General features: G+C 49.2%; 1 protein-coding gene across 17 annotated transcripts in view; it reads left to right on the top strand.

Annotated features, from left to right (window-relative positions):
- KCNMA1 (potassium calcium-activated channel subfamily M alpha 1) overlaps positions 1-21,527 on the top strand; it is a 727,105-nt gene that overhangs the window by 95,106 nt on the left and 610,472 nt on the right. The window lies entirely within an intron of this gene.

Raw genomic sequence — 21,527 nt, forward strand, 5'->3', positions numbered from 1 at the left:
TGAGGTGAGGTGACGTGTCCGTGGTCACTTAACCTGTACCTGGTGGGGCTAGAAGTCAAATCCAGTCTCAGAGGGAGGCAGAGGGTGGGGGTCACACACTAGCCTTGGCTTCCACCTTTTGTGATCTTATCAACTAGATAAGGGAGAGGAGTAGAGTTCTTGACTTTTGAAGTGATATCTGCTAGAGAGAGAAGAGGCCCTTTGTCTTAGGGGACTCTTGAGTCTTGGTCGCAGTGTCTTCACTGAGAAGAAAGACCACAGCAGGATGTAGCCCTCTGGGAAATCCTGTGCTCTCTGAGCCCAAGAAAGGGTTTTGGCTTCCTTCTGCCCCTAGATGCCAGCTACTATGCCCTCACCTGGGGGAAAATTCTAAACCATTGTTTCTAGGCCAAGAGTAGTTGGGAACCAAATAATTACACAAAATGCACCTGCCAGTATGTTTCCTTTTTTTTCTTTGCCCTTTTTTTTTTTTGAAAGCCTGAATTAAACCTTCTTCTATCTGTACTTTTCAACAGGATGATAAACTCTTTGAATCAAATTTGTTAGGCCTTGAGAAGTATTGGGTAGGTGAACAGGAGTCACATGGTATTCATTTTGACTTTGAACCCTGATAAGAATTTTCTGGTGTGTTAGTGTTTCCTCCTGGAATTAAGACCCACCTAGTGAACTGATATGTTGTTGATATTGTAGTGTGTATATGAGTGTTGATGTCAAGAAATCATAATTATTTTATGCCTTACCTTCCTATAACATCTTCATGTGAAGACTGGCACTTGGGTGAACCCCACAACTCTGACAGCAACCCTGTAGGTTGCAGATTGAGGCTGTAGGTGGAGGTGTTGTGCGGGTATAGTTTGTAGATGTAGTTTATAAGTGTAGGTTGTAGATATGAGTTGTAGGTTATAGGCATAGCGTGTAGGTTGTAGGTATAAGTTGTAAGTTACTCCGTGAGAGCACGTAAACAAGAAATAGAAACAAAGGGCTTTTCACTTCTCAAGGTCACATGCCATTAGAAACAGCCCTGGACCTAGAACCCAGATCTTTTGGTGCCAGGATCCCTGGTCTTTCTGAATATATGTTCCTCCATGGAAATGATGACTCTTTGCCCCTCCCCTGCTCATGCTCTGCCTCTCTCTCTCAAAAATAAATAAACATTAAAAAAATTAAAAAGTGGGCACCTGTGTGCCTCAGTTGGCTCAGCATCTGACTTTAGCTCAGGTCACGATCTTACAGTTTGTGAGTTTGAGCCCCGCATCAGGCTCTGTGCTGACAGCTCAGAGCCTGGAGCCTGCTTCGGATTCTGTGTCTCCCTCTCTCTCTGCCCCTCCCTGCTCATGCTCTCTCTCTCTTTCAAAAATAAATAAACATTAAAAAAAATTAAGAAATGATGAGGTGTATTTCAAAAGTATTGTTTATATTTTGCTCTTATAAATATACATAAACATAGACAGAGGAGTCACCTTGTCTCTGGTCTCTTTACCTAGAGATACTCATTGGTTACCATTTGATACATTTCCTGTAACCCTCTTTACTTTGTACAGATTTACAAATTATTTCAATTTCCTTAGCCATGATTGTACTCTATCTAATTTTGTATGCCTACCCCCAATTACTGTAATAAACATTTTCTGTGCTGTTATCAGTCTGTAAACATTTTTATGACTGCATGTTATTCAGTATGGCTATACCACCATTTCTTTGTTAGCCTTTCTCCAGTGTGGGATATTTAGGCTGTTTGTAGTGTTTGGCTTATCACTAAGATAACAACAATCATCTTTAAAAAAATTTTTTTTAATGTTTAGTTTTAAGAGAGAGAGAGAGAGAGAGACAGAGAGAGACAGAGAGAGCACACGTTGGGGGTGGGGGGACAGAGAGAGAGAGGGAGACACAGAATCTGCAGCAGGCTCCAGGCTCTGAGCTGTCAGCACAGAGCCCAACCCAGGGCTCCAACCCACAAGAGCTGCAAGATCATGACCTGAGCTGATGTCGGGTGCTTAACTGACTGAGCCATCCACATGCCCATCAACAGTCATCTTTGAGCTAAGTTTTCTTGAAGATGATATCGTTAGGTTTCCAGGGGGAATGTGGGGCTGGGTGTTTTCCACACTCAGGAGAGGCTGGGGGAGGCCTAGTTAGTCCCTGGTGGGAAGTCTGGCCTGGGGTTACACGGCTGCCTGGCTCAAGTGTTCCCTTGGCAAGGGGCTGCCTGGCCCAGAGGCCAGCACTGGGCAGTGTAGTGTATATAGAGGGAAGTGTTCTGCTTTCTTTAGACACGAGTAGGATATGCAGGTACAGAGCTAAGAAAAATGGATGCCTTTCAGAGACTTGGGTTTATAGAGCCAGTGGAGATGGGCATGGGGTGGGAAGGGGGAGCCATACTCCTCTGGCATTTCTGCCCTGAGTTGTCAATAAACAATAGGCAGTTTTCTCCCACAACCAAAGCCTAAGCAGGGAACAGTTGACCCTCCTTTGTCAGGGCTTGGGAAATGCTACTAGGTAATCCTCAGAGGGATCTTGGAAGGTCAGTGGCTGGAGGAGTGGCCCCATCATAGGGTTGGGTGAATCTTGCAAGGGGAGGGGTGGTAGAGGGGAGAGAGAGGGGCAGAGTCTGGCATGAAGACCCAAGGGTAGGGTGGATATGGAAGAAAGACTGGCCCCTTCATTCAAGGAGGTTATGTTCCTTGGGAGCCCTTCTTCTAGCCCTGGGTGTCCCCAGCTTTGGGATGCTTTCCTCCTTTTGTTTGTGTTGTTTTTGCAAATGAAACAGTCAAGTCTTGGAGAAGTTAAAATATTTGCCCAGGGCTGGGTAGCCATTGAATGGGGATGGGAAGCTAGACCAGAGAGCTCCAGCTTTCCTAGTAACCCATCCACTGTGTGATGTAGCCCCTTGCATGTATGGGCTTGTATTCGCTTGGGCTCTCTGCTCCTTGGGGGTCAGGGTATTGAATCATGTGTGATATGCCCTTGTTAAGACTCAGTGGACCTGTTAGCAACCTTGAGTGGTTAGCAACTGCAAGGGCCTCTCACGATGTGGATGGTCAGCCTGTGTTTGGTGACTGTTCATCCGTCCATCAGAAATGCACATGCATTCGTTCTACAAATATTTTTAAGTACTTACTATGTCTGTTCTGAGCATAGCAGTAAATCTTCTATTCCTGCAGAGGACAAAGTTGTCACCAAGAGTTAGAGAATTAATTAATTACAAATGGTAGGAGAGCCAAGGAAGAGAGTGGTTTCAGGTTGCCAAGAGAATGTATGTAGAGGGGGCACACCAGAGTTTGGGAAGACACCTTTCAGCATAAACCCAGATGCCCTGCCCAGAAGGCAGGGTCCCGTAGGGCCAGGAGAGGGTTCTGTTAAAATAACTAGATTTTTTCCACTTGGACTTTGGTTTTGTTCTACTATGGACCAGCTGGGTTACTTTAAAAAAACCATTTGCTTTTTTACATCTTGTTTGCTTTATCTATAAGCAAGAGTATATGAATGAAGAGATTGTAAAATTCTGCTATAAATAATCAAGCCACCTTCTCGCCTCAACCACCACCAGCATGGTAGAAACACACCGAGGAAATCCTAACCCTATCTTAAAAATAGTCAGTACATGTAATATTTTAGTGTTTGTGTTTTCTCTTTTGAGTGGAGTTTGGTCACTGGCTGGTTCCTGGTGGGTAAGATTTGGAGGGAAGCGTTTTCCAGGCTTAAATGCATTAAAAAAAAAAAAAAGATCTGGGAAGAAATATACTAACCCTTGCTCCTTGTTACTCAGTGAGAGCACGTTTTCCACCTCCTTCATTTTGGTCCCTCATCCGCTGGCAGCCTCTTGCCTTCTTTGCTTGGTCAGATGATGGTCCAGAGAGCCCAGTGCCCAGCAGGGGGGAATCTGCCCCTTTTGCACATATCATGGGGAGGCTCAAAGGCATCTTGTTGGACTCAAATGACGTGTTATCACATGCCTGCTTGGGGGATCCTTCTGCATTTGACATATTGCATGACACTCAGGGGGTTTTGCATCACGCTGAAATGCGTGGCAGGCCTCCTCTCCCTCTGAGCACCAATTTAGTGCATTTCCTCCCCTGTTGCTGCTTTTTGTAGGAGATTATTTCTGACGCATATTGACTTGTTAGTGGAAAATGCTTCAGAGGGATAATGAGCTGGGTAGTTTGCCTCTTCATTTTTCTTTGTTATTGTTGTTGAATTCATACGGGCTCTCCACTTACACTTTATTGATTCCTGAGTTTAGGGGATGGTCCTGTAATTGACAATTTCCTCCAACCAGTGTGAGCAGAGAGAAGGGCTGTATCTGTGGATGCTGATTCCACCAGAAGCAGTATGATTCCAGGACCGAGGTTCTTGCCTGAGATAGGGGCACTTCTGTCCAGCCCTGGCCTGACACAGCTCAGTGCCCTTGGGCAAGTCCCTTGCTGTCTCTTTCTTGGCTCTGGTGTTTCCTTGCCATCCTACCAGGGATCAGACCAGATGACAATGGGTGCTGGGCTTCCCAGTTCTCACATTTGCCAGACTAGAATGGAAGCCCTTTTCTCTGGTGGTTTAGTGTTTGAAGACCTGGGCTTTCCTGCATTCATGGATGACACCGCTGACCCCATGTGCTCTTGCCATTGGTTCCCCAGGAGGCCTGATGAATGTGTGCTGAGTCACACACACGCACAGCCAGAGTCCCTTGTGACTAAGCTGTGCATTTTCAGGAGGGCTGGCAGGGCCAGTCGTGCAGCCTTTGGACTGGGACAGCCTGAACTCAGTGTTGCCCAGATGAGGAATAACCATGACCTTGGTGGTGTGGGGGAGGGGCACCTGCCCATGGAGCTGACCAGTCTGGGCTTGTGCGTTGCTCTCTCTATCCCAGTACTCTGGCTGTCAGCTTTGCTTCTGCATAGATGAATTACTCTTGTTTCAGACTCTCATGGAAAATCTTACTGTCAAGTTCTTAGGACAGGATTAAGGAGAATAGGTGATAAAGGTCATCAGCATTATTTACAATCTCTTGACTTTTATTCACCTCCGTGGCCTGTAGACAAGCTGAGTGCTTACAAGAGTGGCAGAGACTTGGGATTTGGAACCAGGCACACCCAAGCTTGAAGCTGGCAGTGGGGCTTTTGGCCGTGTCACCTTGGAAACCAGCCTCCCGAGCCACGGTTTACCTTCTCTAACATGGGAGAAGGCGGCATTGACCTAAGCGGTTGGCTGGTAAAGACTAAATCAGTGGAGGCTGGGGGCACCTGGGTGGCTCAGTCGGTTAAGCGTCTGACTGCAGCTCAGGTCGCGATCTCACGGTTCACGGGGTCGAGCCCCGCGTCCAGCTCTGTGCTGACAGCTCAGGACTTGGAGCCTGCTTCGGGTTCTGTGTCTCCCTCTCTCTCTGCTCCTCCCCCGCTCATGCTCTGTCTCTCCCTCAAAAATAAATAAACATTTAAAAAAAAAAAATCAGTGGAGGCTGTGTTTTGCAGCACCCCCACACTGGTGGGATGCTTTTAGGTGGGACACAGACGGATTTCTTATTATAAAAATAGAACGAGCACATCAGAGCTTGTGCTTTTGCAGATACAATTGCTCAGGACAATGCTAATTTTAAAGAAGTGAGACAAGTTAAAGTTGACTCAAAGAACAATGTGCAGTGAATTTTAGTGCAGGACATGCAGACGTGGCAGAAATCAGGAAGGGGGGTGAGTAGGACAGAAATTTCTGGGCACGACGGAGCTATGTTGTACTAAAAATCTCTGACAGAATAAATACATGCTGGGAGCAGGGTCAGTCGGTGTGTCTTTGCTTTCTTGTCTGGTACTGGTGTGGGGAGGGCGTAGGGCGCTGGCGGAAGAAGCTCAAAAGAGAAAGGTTGTTGGTAACGCAACTTTGTGCATTGACTCCCCCTGATTGGATGCTGTCCTCTCCCAGCTCCCAGCTGTGAATTCCACTGATTCTGGATGAGATGACCACTCTTCCAGATTTTTCCAGGGCAAGTGTTAGTCATTTCAGAATGAGAGCCCTCCAGCTAAAGGAGATCTTGGCGACAATCTACTCCATTTTATATGAGACTCACGTGATTTCTTTAAAAAAATGATTTTATATAAGCAAAAGAGAACACAGAAAAGTATAGAGTTACTCAGGGACACACAAATAGCACAGTGGCTGGGACAAATCTTTACGTGTCTTTCCCTGAAGATCTTTCTTTCCGCTCTCCGGCTGCCCATCATGGGCATGAGCCTCATTATTTGGAGTGTGTGTTCTGAGAGCAGAACCCACCAGGCCTCAGGTGGGTAAGCCCAGAGGGTCTGCTCTTCAGCATCGCCTGTGTTTCTGTGTTTCTCCTGTTCGAGAGCTGCTGTTTAGACTCTGTGCGAAGAAGAGGAAATGACTTTTAAAATTTTGGCTTTTGTGTTTGCACTGTTGCAAGCTGTGTGGCCTGGGCCTGCAGCCGACCCCCCAGGGCCTGAGTTTCTTCCTTTATAAGGTGCTTTGATGTCTGTAGGTTTAAATGAGATAAGAGATGTGAGAGGCCTAGTGCTTGGCGCCCCCGGTAAATGTGGTTGGAGCTGGGGCCAGGCTGTTCACTAAACTAAGCCCCCAGCTCATGGCCTTCCTCAAAGGGGCTCCTTCTGGTTCCTTGAACTGGCCTGGTCACTCTGCCAGCTTGGGTGCTCATGCTCCTTCATCCTGTAGAGCTTTTGGTGTGGGGGGTGGGGTTAGAATATCTAGGAATCAAATCTCCCTTTTTTAAAAAAAAATTTAATGTTTATTTTTGAGAGAGAGAAAGCAAACAGGGGAGGGGCAGAGAGAGAGGGAGACACAGAATCCGAAGCAGGTTCCCAGCTCCGAGCTGTCAGCATAGAGCCGGATGTGGGGCTCCAGCTCACGAACTGCGAGATCATGACCTGAGCCAAAGTCTGACGCATAAACAACTGAGCCACCCAGACATCCCTTCCTTCTTTACACTTCTTATTTCCTTTCTCATGATTTCTAGATCGTCGTCTGTAATTTTAACTCATTTGTTCATGTAGTTATTCTGTGCTAGGTTCTACGGATCCATGAGTGAATTAGATATAACCCTTGCTTGGAACAAAGTGACAGTCATATGGGGGAGCTGTGTTGGGAATGCATAGAACACTGCTTGAGAAGGGTGAGTGTAGCATGCCAGGTGGGATCCCAGAGGAGGAGGCCACCTGACCCAGTCTAGGAAGGGGCAGCTGGAGGGAGAGGCTTACACAGTAGATAGTACCTGAGCTGAGTCCCAGGACATGCGGGGAGTTAGTTAGGCAGCATCCTTGGCGGGGGGGGGGGGGGGGGGGGAGAGGGCGGGGGGGGCGGGGGGGGCAGGTGGGGGGAGGCAGGGGTGCAATCCTGGTGGAGAAAATAGTATGAGAAATGTCCGGGGTGGATAGGCAGCATGGCCCATGTGAGAAACTAGGCAGTGTGGTGTGGGGAACGAGGGGGCAAGAGCACAGGGCTGGAACTCTGCATGTAACAGCGGCCCCAGCCTTCTGACCCTGGTCCCTCTGTCCTCCCAAACCCCTTCCAGGTGAGAGGTCTCGGCGGAGAAGGGTCTGTGTGCTCTGCCTTTTCTGGGTCCTTTTTTGGGGTGTGGTAAATTATATATACCATAAAATTGACCATTTGAACCATTTTAAAATATATGCTCACAGTGTTGTGCAGCCATCACCACCACCTGGTCCCAGAACTTCCCCATCACCCCAAACAGAAACCCCACACCCATTAGTGGTCACTCCCCACCTCCTCCTTCCTCCAGCCCCCGGAACCACGGATCTACTTTCTGCTTTCTGTGGATTGGCCTATTTTGATATTTCATAGACGTGCAATCATACAGTATGTGACCTTTCGTATTTGGCTTCTTTCATTGAGCATAATGTTTTAAGGTTCATCCAAGTAGCGCTGTCTCATTCCTTGCTATGGCTAAAGAATCCTCCATTGTATGGGTATTCCACCTTGTGTTGATCTGTTCATCTGCTGATGGACGTTTGGGCTGTGAATGATGCTCCTGTGAACATTTGTGTGCAAATGGTTGTTTGAGCGCCTGTTTTTAATTCTTTTGGGTACATGCCTCGGAGTGAAATTGCTGGGTTACAACGGTAATTCTACATTTAACACGTGGAGGAAATTGCTGGATTCTTGAGAGTACATTTAAAAATTTTTTGAATGTTTATTTTTATTTTTGAGAGAGAGAGAGAGACAGAGCGTGAGCAGGGGAGGAGCAGAGAGAGGGAGATGCAGAATCCAAAGCAGGCTTCAGGCTCCGAGCTGTCAGCACAGAGCCCAACGCGGGGCTCGAATCCACGAACTGCGAGATCATGACCTGAACTGAAGTCGGACGCTTACCCGACTGAGCCACCCAGGCGTCCCCAGAGAGTTCATTTTAGCTCCACCCTGTGCTTAGAGCCAGGCCCTTCTCATGTGCACTGCTGGGTACCAGCTCTGGAAAATGCACTGAACAGTTACCAGGTGCCAGGCACGGTTTTGCATCCTTACCAGCAATCCCAGGAGATGGGCACTATCCTTGTTCCCAGATTTCTGATGAGGAGACTGAGGCGCGGAGTGGTTAAGCATGATACCCAAGGTCACACAGCTTGTGAGTAGTGCACTGGGGATTTGAAGCTAGACAGACAGTCTCCAGAGCCTGGTGTTTCTCTGACATACCACAGGATGCCTCAGAGAGGCCTAGGAGTGGCCTGGGAGTGTTCACAGACGAGGCTGCAGGCTGAGCCTGGGAAGCCTCCTGATGTGCGGTGGGAGGCTGTGTGTGCAGCATGGAGCCCACATTTGCCCTTGGGGTCCCTCAGCTGCACCCCCACCCTTTGGTTCTTTTTTCTACCTTGCCTCTCCCCACCACCCCACCGCAGCCACCAGCCTCTACTCTTTCTCTTTCCATAAAGGAGAAAAGTTGATGGGCTCTTCTAGAAATAATACCATGGAGAGACCCTGCCCTCTGGTTAGCAGCGGGGAAGGTCCAGGAGAGAGTGCTCCTTCAGCTGATCTGAGGGGAACCCACGGGACCATCCAGCCCAGGGGTTTTCATGGTGCTTGCGGGTTGCAGAGATGACCCTGAGTTGGGCTCAGGCTCAGGTGGCTAAGGGCGCCCCCCGCTTGTGACTGCCACAGGCTGGTCCATGTCATCTGCTGTGGTGTAAGCAGCACCCAGAGGACGCTTCATACTGGGCTGCTAGCTGCCTGTGGAAGAGCCTGTGTATGTTCCCTTGGCTGAGGCTGAAGGTGGGGAACCCTTGGGAAGGGGTGGCTGGGCCTTGGGGAGTGGGGAGGCCCTCCTGGAAGTTGAAGATGGAGCCTCAAACCAGTTCGTCCTGTGGGAGCTGGCCCAGATGATGGTTTACAATGCAAATTTGGGAGCATGCCAGGGCCATATTAATACCGCATGAGGCAGTAAGGGGACCGCAGACTTGAAACCGGAGCTCTGCCCTAGAATGGAACTGAACAGTGGGCCTTGTCTTAAAGGGACATGACGTGCTCCCAGAAGTATGTGCAGCATTATTTCCCTCTAATGCTGTTTACTATATTTGCACACAATGCCCCCGAAGGGTTTAAAAAGGAAATGGCATTGTAAGATGGGAGATGTTTTTTATTGCACATGGTGGCACCATTTAATGCTCACTGACTTTAATTATTGTTTCTTTTGTTACCTTGGTGAGAGGTGGGGGGGAGTGGAGAGGGAGATGGAGAGAGAGAGAGAGACAGAGAGAGAGAGAGAGAGAGAGAGAGGACGGACCATAAGTCTTTCCCTGATATTGTGCTAAAATCTATCTCAGCTAGTAAGCAGGTGAAGAAATCTGGGACTCATTCACAGGTAAAGCAAAATGCATACTAACACTTTGAAAGCTTAGGATCACTAACGACACATAATTCTGCCTTCAAGGTGCCAATTTTGATTCTTCTGCTCTTGGGGTTGAGTTTATGGCTGTGCTCATTGTTTCCATGGAGAAGGGCAAAATCCGTGCTGTTTCCTGTTGGAATGTGTGGGCCACTTGCATTTGTCTGGAAACCAAGCAACTCCAAAGTGTCAGTATCTGGATGCCATTGGCTTAAGAGGAAGAAATGGAAGAGATGTCAGGAATTTGTCTGAAAGGGTAACCTCCATTCAGATGGTGGCCTAGAGCATTTTTCCTTGACATGAAAGGAAGAGCTAGCTCTGTGTGGTCTAGTATCAGTGTTAAGCGTGTTTCAGAATATTTTAAGAAATATTGCATTTCACCAATCTTTTCAAAGTCGTGGTCTGCTACAGTAGCTAGCATGCTTTTGGGTGCAGGTGATGGGAAACACGGACTCAAGTTGGCTTACTGTAAGGAAACATATCTGTGGCAAGTAGGACAGAGATGGCTGGGGTGGGGGGGGGGAGCTCTCAGGTGTGGATGGTTCTGGCTGAGTGATATCTGAGGCTTTGGCTCCTCCTGTTTCTTTACTCTACGGCCCTTGGTGACAGCTTCATCCTAAATCTGGTTCCTCTCATGGCTATGAAATGGCTGTGGCAGTTTTGGGCATCACATCCAGTCATGGCAATGGCCAGAGGCATGGTGGGATCATCTCTTCCAGTGAAGACTTTATGGAGAGAGGAACCTTTCCCAAGGCCCCCAGCAAATTCTCTATCTGTCCTGTTGACCAGAACTAGGCCAATTGCCCTGTACAAGTATCCAGTAGAAGAGAAATGACCTTAGACTGGGCAGGACTCAGGAGCTGGCAAGGGAATGGGCCCAGCTTACTTGAGGCCCAAGGCAGTATAGAAGAGAGGTAGGAACCTGAACAAAATGAGGCCATGCTATGAACGAGGAAGGGGGTGATGTCTAGCTGTCGCTTGCATTCACAAATAGCAAAGGGCAGCCCCCATGTACTTGGGTGCACAAGGCATTAAGGAATGCTTGAACCTGGGAGAGAAATCAGAGGTGAGCTGCTCCAGTCTCTTCATTTTACAGATGAACAAACTGAGCCCTGGGAGTGGAGGCGACTTGCCCAAAGCCAGCTGATCCACCCTGGAACCCGGCTCCAACTGTGTGGGCATGGCTGGCGCTTGGGGGGTTCTGGCTGATGTTACACAGCTTGTGGAAGAGTACCGGAACCCAGGGTGGGAGGATGTTGTCAGGGCTTCTAGAAACCATTTGTAGGGCCTGTTATTTTCCTTCATGAAAAGTATCGGTCGACCACTGCGTCTCTAAGCCTGCCCTTGCTGGGTGTTATGAGTGTAAATGCAGTAAAGAAGTCTCAAGGCATCCACAAGAGGACAGAGTTCCAACCCATGAAGGCATAGTCAAAGCTGGGTATGTGTTCTCTTCTGGGGAGAGTCCTCATTTTTTGTATTTCACTGCCTATTCCAAGGACTTACAACAATGTCTGGAACACAACTGTTAACCCCACAGATAAATGTCAAATTGCATTGATGAAAAATGCATGAGGCCATGAAAATGTTAATTTTACCTTATTTTAACCTGATGAGGTGGGTATAAAATTAAGTCATGCTAGTGATTCTCTAGACAGGATTGTCCAAAGAAAAATATCATGCTCTCCTGACAGCAAACATGTCTGGCCTTATTTAAGGAGTGTGGTCTTGATGGTTGGGTATTGATTTGGTGAGGGAATCAGGCGGTGATGGTGGCACAACCCACTGGTGCTGAGGGAAGCTGGAGGTTGTGTCCATGCGGGTCATTCGTGACTGCCCTGGGCTGCAGGGCCAGAGTGAGTATATCCTCTCCTGCCTCCTGCGCAGCCCTCAGGACACTTCCTGGAGCCTTGTCTTACCATCAGAGTGGCTCTGGTTGTCCATTATGGTCTGATGTCAATTGCCAAAAATGTGGGTGGGGAGTAGTTTGTGGACAACTAGACCCAGATCCCTTGGTCCCTAGATGCCACCCTAAATAAAGCCAAATGAGTGGCCTACAGTGTATCAGTGTGCCTGGCATTTTTGTTTTCTCCCCCAGAACCGAGTCACCAGGGCTGTAAATCATTCAGAACTCAGAACACCACACACACCATGTCGAAGTTTCTAAAATCAGGCTCTGTTTCCTGTGCCATCTTGAGAGTGTCAGAAACTCCAACACATTTGAAGGTTCCCAGAAGAGAAAGGAATAGCCTTCTTATTATTCTCAGAGAGTACAATGTGCACATTCTTGGCTTCCTCAACATTTGGATTCTTGAGCCCGTTTGGCGTGGGGACGGAGAGCAAACTCCACCAAATCTTCTCCTCTTGTCATGCCGATGGAAAGCTCTCCATACCTGTTTTATTACTCAAGCATTCCATGTCCCCTTTCGACATCTCCTATACCCTTCCTGCTTGCCTTTGTGCACTGGAGACTTATCTTACTTTGTAGGTGGTTACAGCAGAGTTCTCTGCAGAGTGAATTTTTGTAAAGCAAATCCTATTCTTGCATTGACTTCACTTGGGCCGTGAAGATAAGTTTCCAGGAGGAAATATTTTAGTAATTTCTTTTCTACTTTTTAATGGAACTATACTATGGTATGGAAAAGTGAACATACCATAAAGTCTATGCATCTATGCAAACTGAACCCACCCATGTAACCAATAGCCAAATCAAGAAACAGAGCATCTCCATAATTTCTTGAAATAAACCCTTCACTAGAGGTATGTTCTTTCCGTAGCATTTCTGCACTCAGTATCTCCCCTCTGACACCCCTCTGAAACATCACCAAGCTGAGGGAGTTTCTCTCCCTTGCAGGGGTTACCTGGGTTTTGTATTTCTTATGTGTTAGCTTTGGTCTTTGTTTTTATTTTTTAATGAGTATCTACCTCCATGTTAAATACACCCAACCTGTGAACAGCCATATTTACCAATGAGACCAACTGGGGACAATCTTATTTAACACTTTCATTGTTTAACTCTTTTGTTGTTTTCTTTTCTTACATATTTGCTGCTTTCTTTTTTACTGTTCCTACTTGATTGTTCCTTCAATTGGGTCAGCTCTTCTTTTGCATTTATAAAGTGACCCACCTTAACAACCCATAACTATTCATCAAGCTCCTACTATGCGCCAGACTTTCTGGAAGATAGTGTGTGTGTGTGTGCAGTGGAAATAAGACCCAAGGCTAAGTCATGACTTCTCTTCTCAAAGATGTGCTAGTCTTGGGGTGGGAGTGGGGGCACAGATGTGTGCTAGCCTGACCATGAACTTGCCACATCAGTGAGATATCAAAGAGGCTGAGAGATTTGGGGGGGGGGTGGTCACCCCCATCTGAGGGTGGGGAGGAGGATTCTGGAGGACTGTGTAAAGGAAGGGACATTTTACATTGCCTCTTGGAGACATGATGCCTCTTGATGGGACCCATGCTCACAGTTATAATGTGAGCGACAGGGAAAGGGATCTTATTGTGCTTTGATAGTAGGTCCTGCTATGTAATGCATGAAGCTGACTCAAAGGGAAGATTTTGGGTTTATTAAAGGAAATTAGAGTTCTCTGTGCTACCAGTTCTGTAAGTTCAAAATGCAATCCAATGGGTTTGCTTAAACAGTTGGTTGCCCTGAGACTTGTTTCTGGTTCACTTGGCAGCTGGGCAGAGCTGGAACCTTTGAAGGTTGCCCTCCGAAGGTAGAGGCCAGAAGCAGACCCTGAGCCAGGCACCCCAAACTGCCCTTACCTGTCCCACTGTCTTGCCAGCTTTGCTGGAACCCTGCTCTTGGGCAGCGACAGCTGGGAGGTGTGGGTGAGGGGCTGTTGCTAAGAAAATGATTCCAGCTTGCCTTGTGTGGCGTGTGTGTTTAAATTAGCATCTTTAACTGCAGTTCCCAGCAGTTACTCAATTTTGAAACTGCTGGGGGTTTGGGGATGGGGGGGTGGTGTTGAGGGGGAGGAGAGGTGATTTGAAAAGGCAAAACATTTGGAGGTGTTTTTTTTTTTATGAAGTTAAATAGAAGAATATCAGCTGGGTGAGTGCAAGTCACAGGCATGGTTACAGAAGTCCTCTGTGGGTCACAGAGTCCCCCTACTCTTCCCCAAGAAATTGAAGGTGGCCCCATGGAGCCATTTGGAATGGCTCTTGGTCCTAAGTCCTCTTAGGGTCCCCAGAAATCATGGTATTGGGTGAGGATGTGGGGTGGGCACATCTGATTGATACCCACCCCCAAGGCAGGGGGGCTCGGGCATTTGGGAACGACGTTCTGGTGTGGGTGTCATCCACCCACCCAGTCATCTCTCACAAGGGGCCGGGTGGAGAAGGGGAATCTAATAATAAAAATGAAGATGTTAAAAACAGGCAGTGATAGTGCTCACATTTATTGGGTGCCTCCCATGTGTAAGGGACTGAGCTGAGAGCTTCACATCCTCTGACTTGTCTGATCCTTACAGTGGCTCAGAATTGGCTCCCTGTTATCCATGGTTTGCACATAATGGAACTGAGGCATGGAGAGGTCAAGTAGCCTGCCCCAAATCACTGAAGCAGTAAGTGGCAGAGCTGGGGTAGAAATCCTAGCTTTCTGGCACTAGTGTGTAGGCCTCTAACCTTGCGTTTTGCTGCCCTAGGAATTAGGAACCAGGAAACTGAGGAAATGAGGTGAGAGCAAGAATGTGTAAGTAGAAGACAAGAGAGGGGACTCAGAGATTTGCTGGGTTGAAAGTAGTGCCTCCCGTGGCTCTTTAAAGGTTGCTTTTGGATGAGGGTGACACAAAGATGTCAGTCTCTCTTGACCTCAGGGCCTTTGCATGTGCTATCCTCTGTGGCTAGGATCATTGTCTTGCCTGCTTGTTGTACGCCGGCTCCTTCTCATTTGTCAGGTCTTAGCTTAAAGTCATTGGAGCAGAGAAGACTTCCTGACCATCCAGTAACACTCACCCAGCAAGTATTTATTTTGTGTCCGTACACACCACTCTAGGCATACTGCAAAGCTAGTGAACAGACATAAAACGCTGCCAGTGAGGAGCTTAATTCTATTTGGGAGAGGGAGAAAATACACAATAAACACAGCATATAAGGACAGTTTTGTACTGTGTGATTTTGTAATTCTCTGTTTCAGCATTCTGCTTCTTTCAAAGCCCTTACCACAATTTATAATTATTTTCTTTGTTTACTTGATCATCGTCTGCCTTGAGTGTCTTGGTCAGCACGGTGTCCCAAGCACCCAGCCCAGAGCCTGACACAAAGTTGATGCTCAGCAAGTGTTTGCTGAAAAAATGAATGAGAAGTAAAGCTCTTGGACTTTGGGGGAATATCTAGACTGAGAAGTTTGGAAGAATTTTCCGCAGATGAGCCTTTTGAGATGTCTTCCAAAGGCCAGTGTTGCTGGGAACGATGGTGCCCACGTCAACACAGGGACCCTGGCCGAGCTGCTTTCCATGCCTTTCCCACAAGGCAGTCTTTGAGAAAGTCTCTTGGATGCCTCGCCACTGTCTCTTTAAAATAGGGAGGGCGGTGCCCTTTCCTCTCTGTGGCAGACGGAAGGGAGGGCGAGGGATGAGCTGGCTGCCAGAAGCAGTGGACTGTGTGGTATGGGGTGACCCGAGGCCTGTCCCGGGTGCTGCACATACGCAGGCTGAGGGACAGTAGAGGACACGCCATTCCCATCTCCATACCTGGGTCCCCCCCCTGATGTGGGGACCAAAGAGAACACATCATTATCATGAACAATAAGGATTAATAGGAGCTAACATTTAGGGAACACTGCTATGGGCAGACACCTTGCCAAGCCTTTTAAGGGCGCCCTGTTGTTCAGTCTTTACGGGTCCCTGTGTGATGTTGGGAACGTGCTGGGGGAGTGACTTGCCCAAGGTCACACGGCTGGTGGAGTTGGGAACCCCACCCAAGCGAGCCCCAGACCTCACACTGTACAACCCCAGACAAGTCCATTTGCTCATCGTTAGTGTCACCACGCAGAAAGCTCTTACATGGTCAGAAGATTCCTAGCTTGAGCCCTAGAAAACGTTTTCCACTCTGCTTTTCACCAAGCGAGGCCTTCACTGTGGAGGTACCTCCAGACTTCATGTACTTCGTAAGCGCTGGTGTTATTTATTGTTCTTGCTATTATTAATGAAAGCCAAACTAACTCAGTCTTTGGGCTCGAGAGGCAGCAAGAGGGAGCTGAGTGACCTTGGTTGGGATGTTAATACTCTTTTGCAGTCTCCTCTCGATTATCCAGGCTAATGGAATGGGAAGCCGTGCCCACAAATAGTCATAAAACAAGAAAATCAATTATCTGCTCACTGGGGTGTTGACTGACAAGTAGGTACTAAGCCTTTTATGAGGCTGGCCTTCAAACATGACTCCCCTCTCCGGTGTGCTTTTAGAAAGTGCGAGCTGGGAAGTAGTCCGTGCTTTGCAAAACAGGGATGGAGACACAGCTTTTGCTCCGGCCTTTGATCCCTGGGTAGAGATAGTGTGTGGATAGCGTCAGCAGCCAAGGTGGGGCTAGTGATGTTTTCCCCTTTCCTAAAGCAACTTGGGTGATGGAGCAAGTTTTGTTAATCCCCCCTGAGCATTTCTCTGGCTGGTGCAGCCGCATGGAAAATGTCAGCGTGCTGTCCGAGCCAGGCACAGGCCAAGGCCGGCGTGTCTTAGAGCTCTGCGGGGCTGACGTGGCGTGCAGCTTGAAGGGAATGGAAAGGTCACAGAGGCCTGGGACAAGGGAGTGGACGGAGCCAATGGCACTGTCCGGTAACATTATATGGAAGATGAAATTGTAGCGTGGAGCGGAGCGATGCCGGGCTGGGGAACGAAACCTCAGCATTTTCCATGATTAACTTTCTAATAGTAACCGTGTGTGTACAGCCGGTGCTTAGCAACGGGGAGATGATCTTCACTGAGTGTGCATTAATACAAGGGCACGTGGCTTCTCACCATTGTTGGGTTTTCCCCACTTTGTTTCTGCCACCGTCCTGTGGAGAGCCATCTGGGAGGCCAGACCGCAGACCTGTTGTCCTTGATGGCAGAGCGCGGAGGCCGTTGAATTTGTGTCCTTTCCCCATTGATCGGTTCCTCCCGCTGGAATCCCGGGCCTCAGGTGACCACATACTGCCTCTCAGCTGCAAGTCAGGAAGGGACGGATGCTTAGCGAGATTCACCCAGAAGCTGGGGCAGGGCTGGGTACCAGCACTTCTGTCCTGTGCTCTGGAAAGCAGTTCTGTGCTCTCAACTTTCTTTCCTCAGTCCCCTCCCTCAAAATCAACACTACATCTTAGATTTGTAAGCCGTCCCGAGAGGGAAATGGCGGGTTCACATCAGCGTCCATGACTTCCTGTGTTACCACCCAGAACCACCCCCCCCACCCCCCTGCCCGGAGAACTTAAGAAAAGGTGCCTGGGGAGGGCATTGCTTATCCCAAAGGAAAGCTGGATGGCAGAATTTCAGGCCCCGTGTGGCCTGCTGGGTGTTGGCCTGTTGTAGGTGTAGGTGCTGGGGATAGAGTGGTGACACAGACCCAAATCTTCTCTCCTTTTGGACCTTAAATTCCAGTTGGGGAGGCAGGAACGTCATAGGTGGATAATTCTTTAACCTTAGATAAGTGGTTTAAAAATATGAAGCAGGCTAAGGGGTAGTGAGTGGTATGAGTGTGAAGGGGCATCTGTTTTACATAGGTGGCCATGTAGAGGCATGATGTGTCCAAGGAAGTGGCTTTCACAGGGAACCAGAGGGAAAAGGAAGCATAGGGGACCTGTGGGGGAACAGTGCTTCAGGCATGTGGAACAGCAGCTGTGAAGCCTCTGGGGAGGGAGTGAGCCCAGCTGCTGGAGAGTTCCCCTCGCTACTCTAAGTGCCTCCTTTCCTGCCTCCCTCCCCAGCTATATCTCTTCCAGAGAGCTTGTCACCATCCAACATATCTTGTATTTATTCCTTGCTTTGTTGCTGTGGCTTCTTGTCTGCTTCTCCAACTGCAGTGTCCCTGGTACCCATAAGAGTACCTGGGAGGTACTGATACTCAGTACCTTCTTGTCAGATGAGGAACGGATGGAAGCCTGTGTTTGGAGCCAGTGAGCAAGGTGGATGGTGGGAGGAGATGTGACCGGCGAGGTAGGCACGTAGGGGTGAGGAGGAGAGGCTGGAAACACTCCTTAGGTATTTGTATTCTTGTCTTACAGCCTGCTGGAGGGGTGGGCAGGGAACAGACCTTCTTGCCCCGTGAGCCCTAGCTCAGCAGAAAGACCGGCGGGTCACCGTACCTCCGAGCCCCCTGTTCCCAGAAGCTGAGATGTTCATTAAGTGTGTAGCTAATGAAAAAAGTGCCAATACTGCAGTGATGCCTCTGTTGCGTTCCGGAGTCTCCAGGGAATCCAGATCTACACGTTCAGCCATGGTGCAAAATCACCAGGAGCCTGGGCTCCTTCTGAGGGATGCCGGTGACCCCACCCCCAGGGACCCTGAGGCATCCGTGCTCGGTGCTGGCTTGTGTTTTCCAGGGGCTGCTTTGCTTGTCTGGTTGCTGCTGTGTAATTGCCTTCTGGTCCGTTAATGGAGGAGGCCTGGGTTCCCATTACGTTGTGTCCTTCCCATGCAGTCTGACATAGGCCAGGCAGCAGGCAGCAGAGGGAGCGATTCTTGCTGAAGACCCAAGGGCAGTGCCCACCTGGTCCCCATCTCTGCCTCTGCAGCTGGAGTTTGCCCTTGGGAGAGGAGGCACCAGCGCCTTCTCCCAGCAGCACGCTTTCCCTGTGTTCACACGCATGCAAATGCACCCAGGTGAGCACGTGCATACGCCCACCCTGACATGCCCGCCTCCCCTCACCCTCGCCTGTTTTTACACATCCCCATGAACTCCCTCACCCCTCACCCACCCACTCAGGCCCACACGCTTCCACTCCCTCATCCGACACATTTGCTCACACACCTGTAGCTCCCCACACATGCCTCCATGGGTGGACCCTCTCCACCCCTCAGTCTACCTCTGTGCACTCAGGATGCTCACCCCACATCACCTCCCCTGGCACCCCCTCATCAGATCCTCTTACATTTAAACAGGGGGGTTCTTGACTTGCTTTGTGGCATCGGAGCCACAGAAACGTGATGAGGTGTGAGGAGTGGAAAGTTCTGCAGGTGTCCTGCTTACTGATAGCAAAGGAGGAGGAGGAGGAGGAGGAGGAGGAGGAGGAGGAGGAGGAGGAGGCGGAGGAAGGGGTCCCAGCTGCTTCTTGGGCACAGAAGGGGCTCAGTGCAGGGCTTTGGGGAAGGATCTTACTTTCTCCTTCTCAAATTCATTCACTTAGCCAACATTTATTGTGCCTATTGGTACATCAAGCACTGTTCTAGGCAGCGGGAATACACCAGAGAACAGAGCAGACACAGGCTCTGCTCTCTCGGGCTACATTCTAGAGGTAGAGCAGATCACAGACAGGATAATGAAGTAGACAGGGTCAGTCAGATAGTGTGGGGGCAATAGGACAAATAAAGGAGGGAAACGGGAAAGGAATGATGAGGAGGGCACACTTTCATACGGGGCAGTGAGACAAGCTCTTCCAGAAGCTGAGTTTTGGGCAGGTGTCTGTTCAGAGCACAGCCAGAGGGAGGAACAGCACTTACAGAAGTGTGGAGGGGTGGTGGTGGGGGGGGGTGGTGGGGGCTGCAGTGGAGAAAGGCCAGCAGCGTAGCCATGAGCGGGGATAACGGGGAGTGGTGGGGAGTCCCTCCGATGGAGGCTTCTTAACATTGGTCACCCCCAAAAAGATTGTGATGCCCAGAATCCCCTGGATGCATGGGACTCATCTCAGTGGTCTTGTGTGTTCCTCTCATGGTGCCTGGCACCGATCCATCCCCAGAAAATACTTGCCCCTCAACACATTGCTTTGTTCAGTTCTACACAGAACTTCTGTGTTATGAGATATCTGTGCTGGCTGCTAGGGATGACAGGATGGAATGAGCCAGCCTTCCCCTCCAGGGGCTCCCAGCCGGCGAGGCAGGCAGCTGGACAGATGCGTGAATATTAAGTGCCCTGAGAGGGATGTGCCAGGGCTCTTTGTGCCAGGCCCCTGTGCCAGGGATGTGCCAGGGCTGGTGAGGGGACCCCGTGTAGGGGACAGCCCTTTGGAAAAGCTGATTTCTGAGCAGAATCCCCAGGAAGGAGAGGAATTAGCCTAGAGTGAGAGGGAGGAGTTCGAAAGAGACATTGCAGGCAGAGAGATGAGCTACAAGGATTAGGGAAGTGATGCCTGGAGAATGTATGCAAGTGGACTCCCGGCAGTTAGGGGCTCGAGGAGTGCCGTCTGCTCTTGCCTTCATGCTCTGTTTGTACTGGGCCAGGAAGGAAGCAAGACGGGTCCCAAATACTTCACCCTCGCGTTGATGCTGTCATGGGGGTGAGCCCTGTGGCCGCGTGCCCCCCTCCCCAATCCCTATGGCTGAGAGTACCTGAATCACCTGTTCCCTGTGCCTTGTGGTCATCCTCCTAGTTCCCCCCTTAAAGTGGCGGGAGCCAAATTTCCTGGCTTATCAGTCAAGCCTCACCTTCTGGCTGGTGCTGCTGTTTGAGGGGCGGGCCAGGAGGGCCTCCCTGGGGAGAAGCAGAGAAGGAAGAGGTCCTTTGAACATGTTGCCCAGAATCCAGTCACCGCACCCTCCCTTTCAGAGGGAATAGACAGACTTGGTCTGCATGCTTTAAAGTTTTGTCTTGTGTGTATGTGTGTGTGTGTGTTTGTTTTTGATTTTGTTTTTGATTTTTGTCTTTGTTTTGCATTTACTGCCTACATTTACAAAGTGGGAGGTTTGGGATTAAAAAAAATGGGTTTTGGGGTACCTGGGTGGCTCAGTCGGTTGGGCGTCCAACTCTTGGTTTCGGCTCAGGTCATGGTCTCCTGGTTTGTGGGATTGAGCCCCGTATTGGGTTCTGCGCTGACAGTGAGGAGTCTGCTTGGGATTCTCTCTCTCCCTCTCTCTCTGCCCTTCCCCCCCACTCGTGCCATCTCTGTCTCTCTCAGAATAAATCAATAAACTGGAAAAAAAAATGGGTTTCTAGTTTTTCTTGAAAAAAAGCTTGTGGGCCTGAGTGCACAGGCCCTTACTTACCATAGCAGCCTGGTTCCCACGGGCATGTAAGCTTGGACCCCTTCTTTTGCATGTAGGAAACAAACACAGTTTTGTGTTTCTGGAAGTTCTTGGGGATGGCTTTTGAGTCCTTAAGCTCTTCTGGGTCATTCTCATTTCTCAACTAGAAGCCAGTAGGTGGGAGCCCCCTCTCTGTTTTCATTTGCTCCAGGACAGCTCGGCGTCACTGTATGTCAGAAATAATGGGGGATATTGTTGGAAGACACAGGTCACATCACCCAGCGTCTGTAAAAATGGTGTGTCCAGATGCGGGTGAAGAGGTAGAAGGTCTGAAGTTCTTTGGAAATCTCAAAGGCTGAACATGGAGAGCTCGTGGGTGCAGAGGACAGGGACATGGCCAGGGACTCCTTTTCTGTGCCCTCACTCCCCAATTTCCCTGTCACCCAGGCTACTCACTGAGCCAGCTCCTTAGTGAGTCTTTATAGAAAGAAAGAAGACATGACTGATGTGGTCAGGGTCTAATTAGATGGTGACCCCTTCCCCACACCCCATAACACCGTGTCCCCTTCAGCCCCTGGGATTCACACATGGT

Source organism: Panthera onca, chromosome D2 (genome assembly GCF_046562875.1).
Source record: "Panthera onca isolate mPanOnc1 chromosome D2, mPanOnc1 haplotype 2, whole genome shotgun sequence".
Taxonomy (NCBI): domain Eukaryota; kingdom Metazoa; phylum Chordata; class Mammalia; order Carnivora; family Felidae; genus Panthera; species Panthera onca.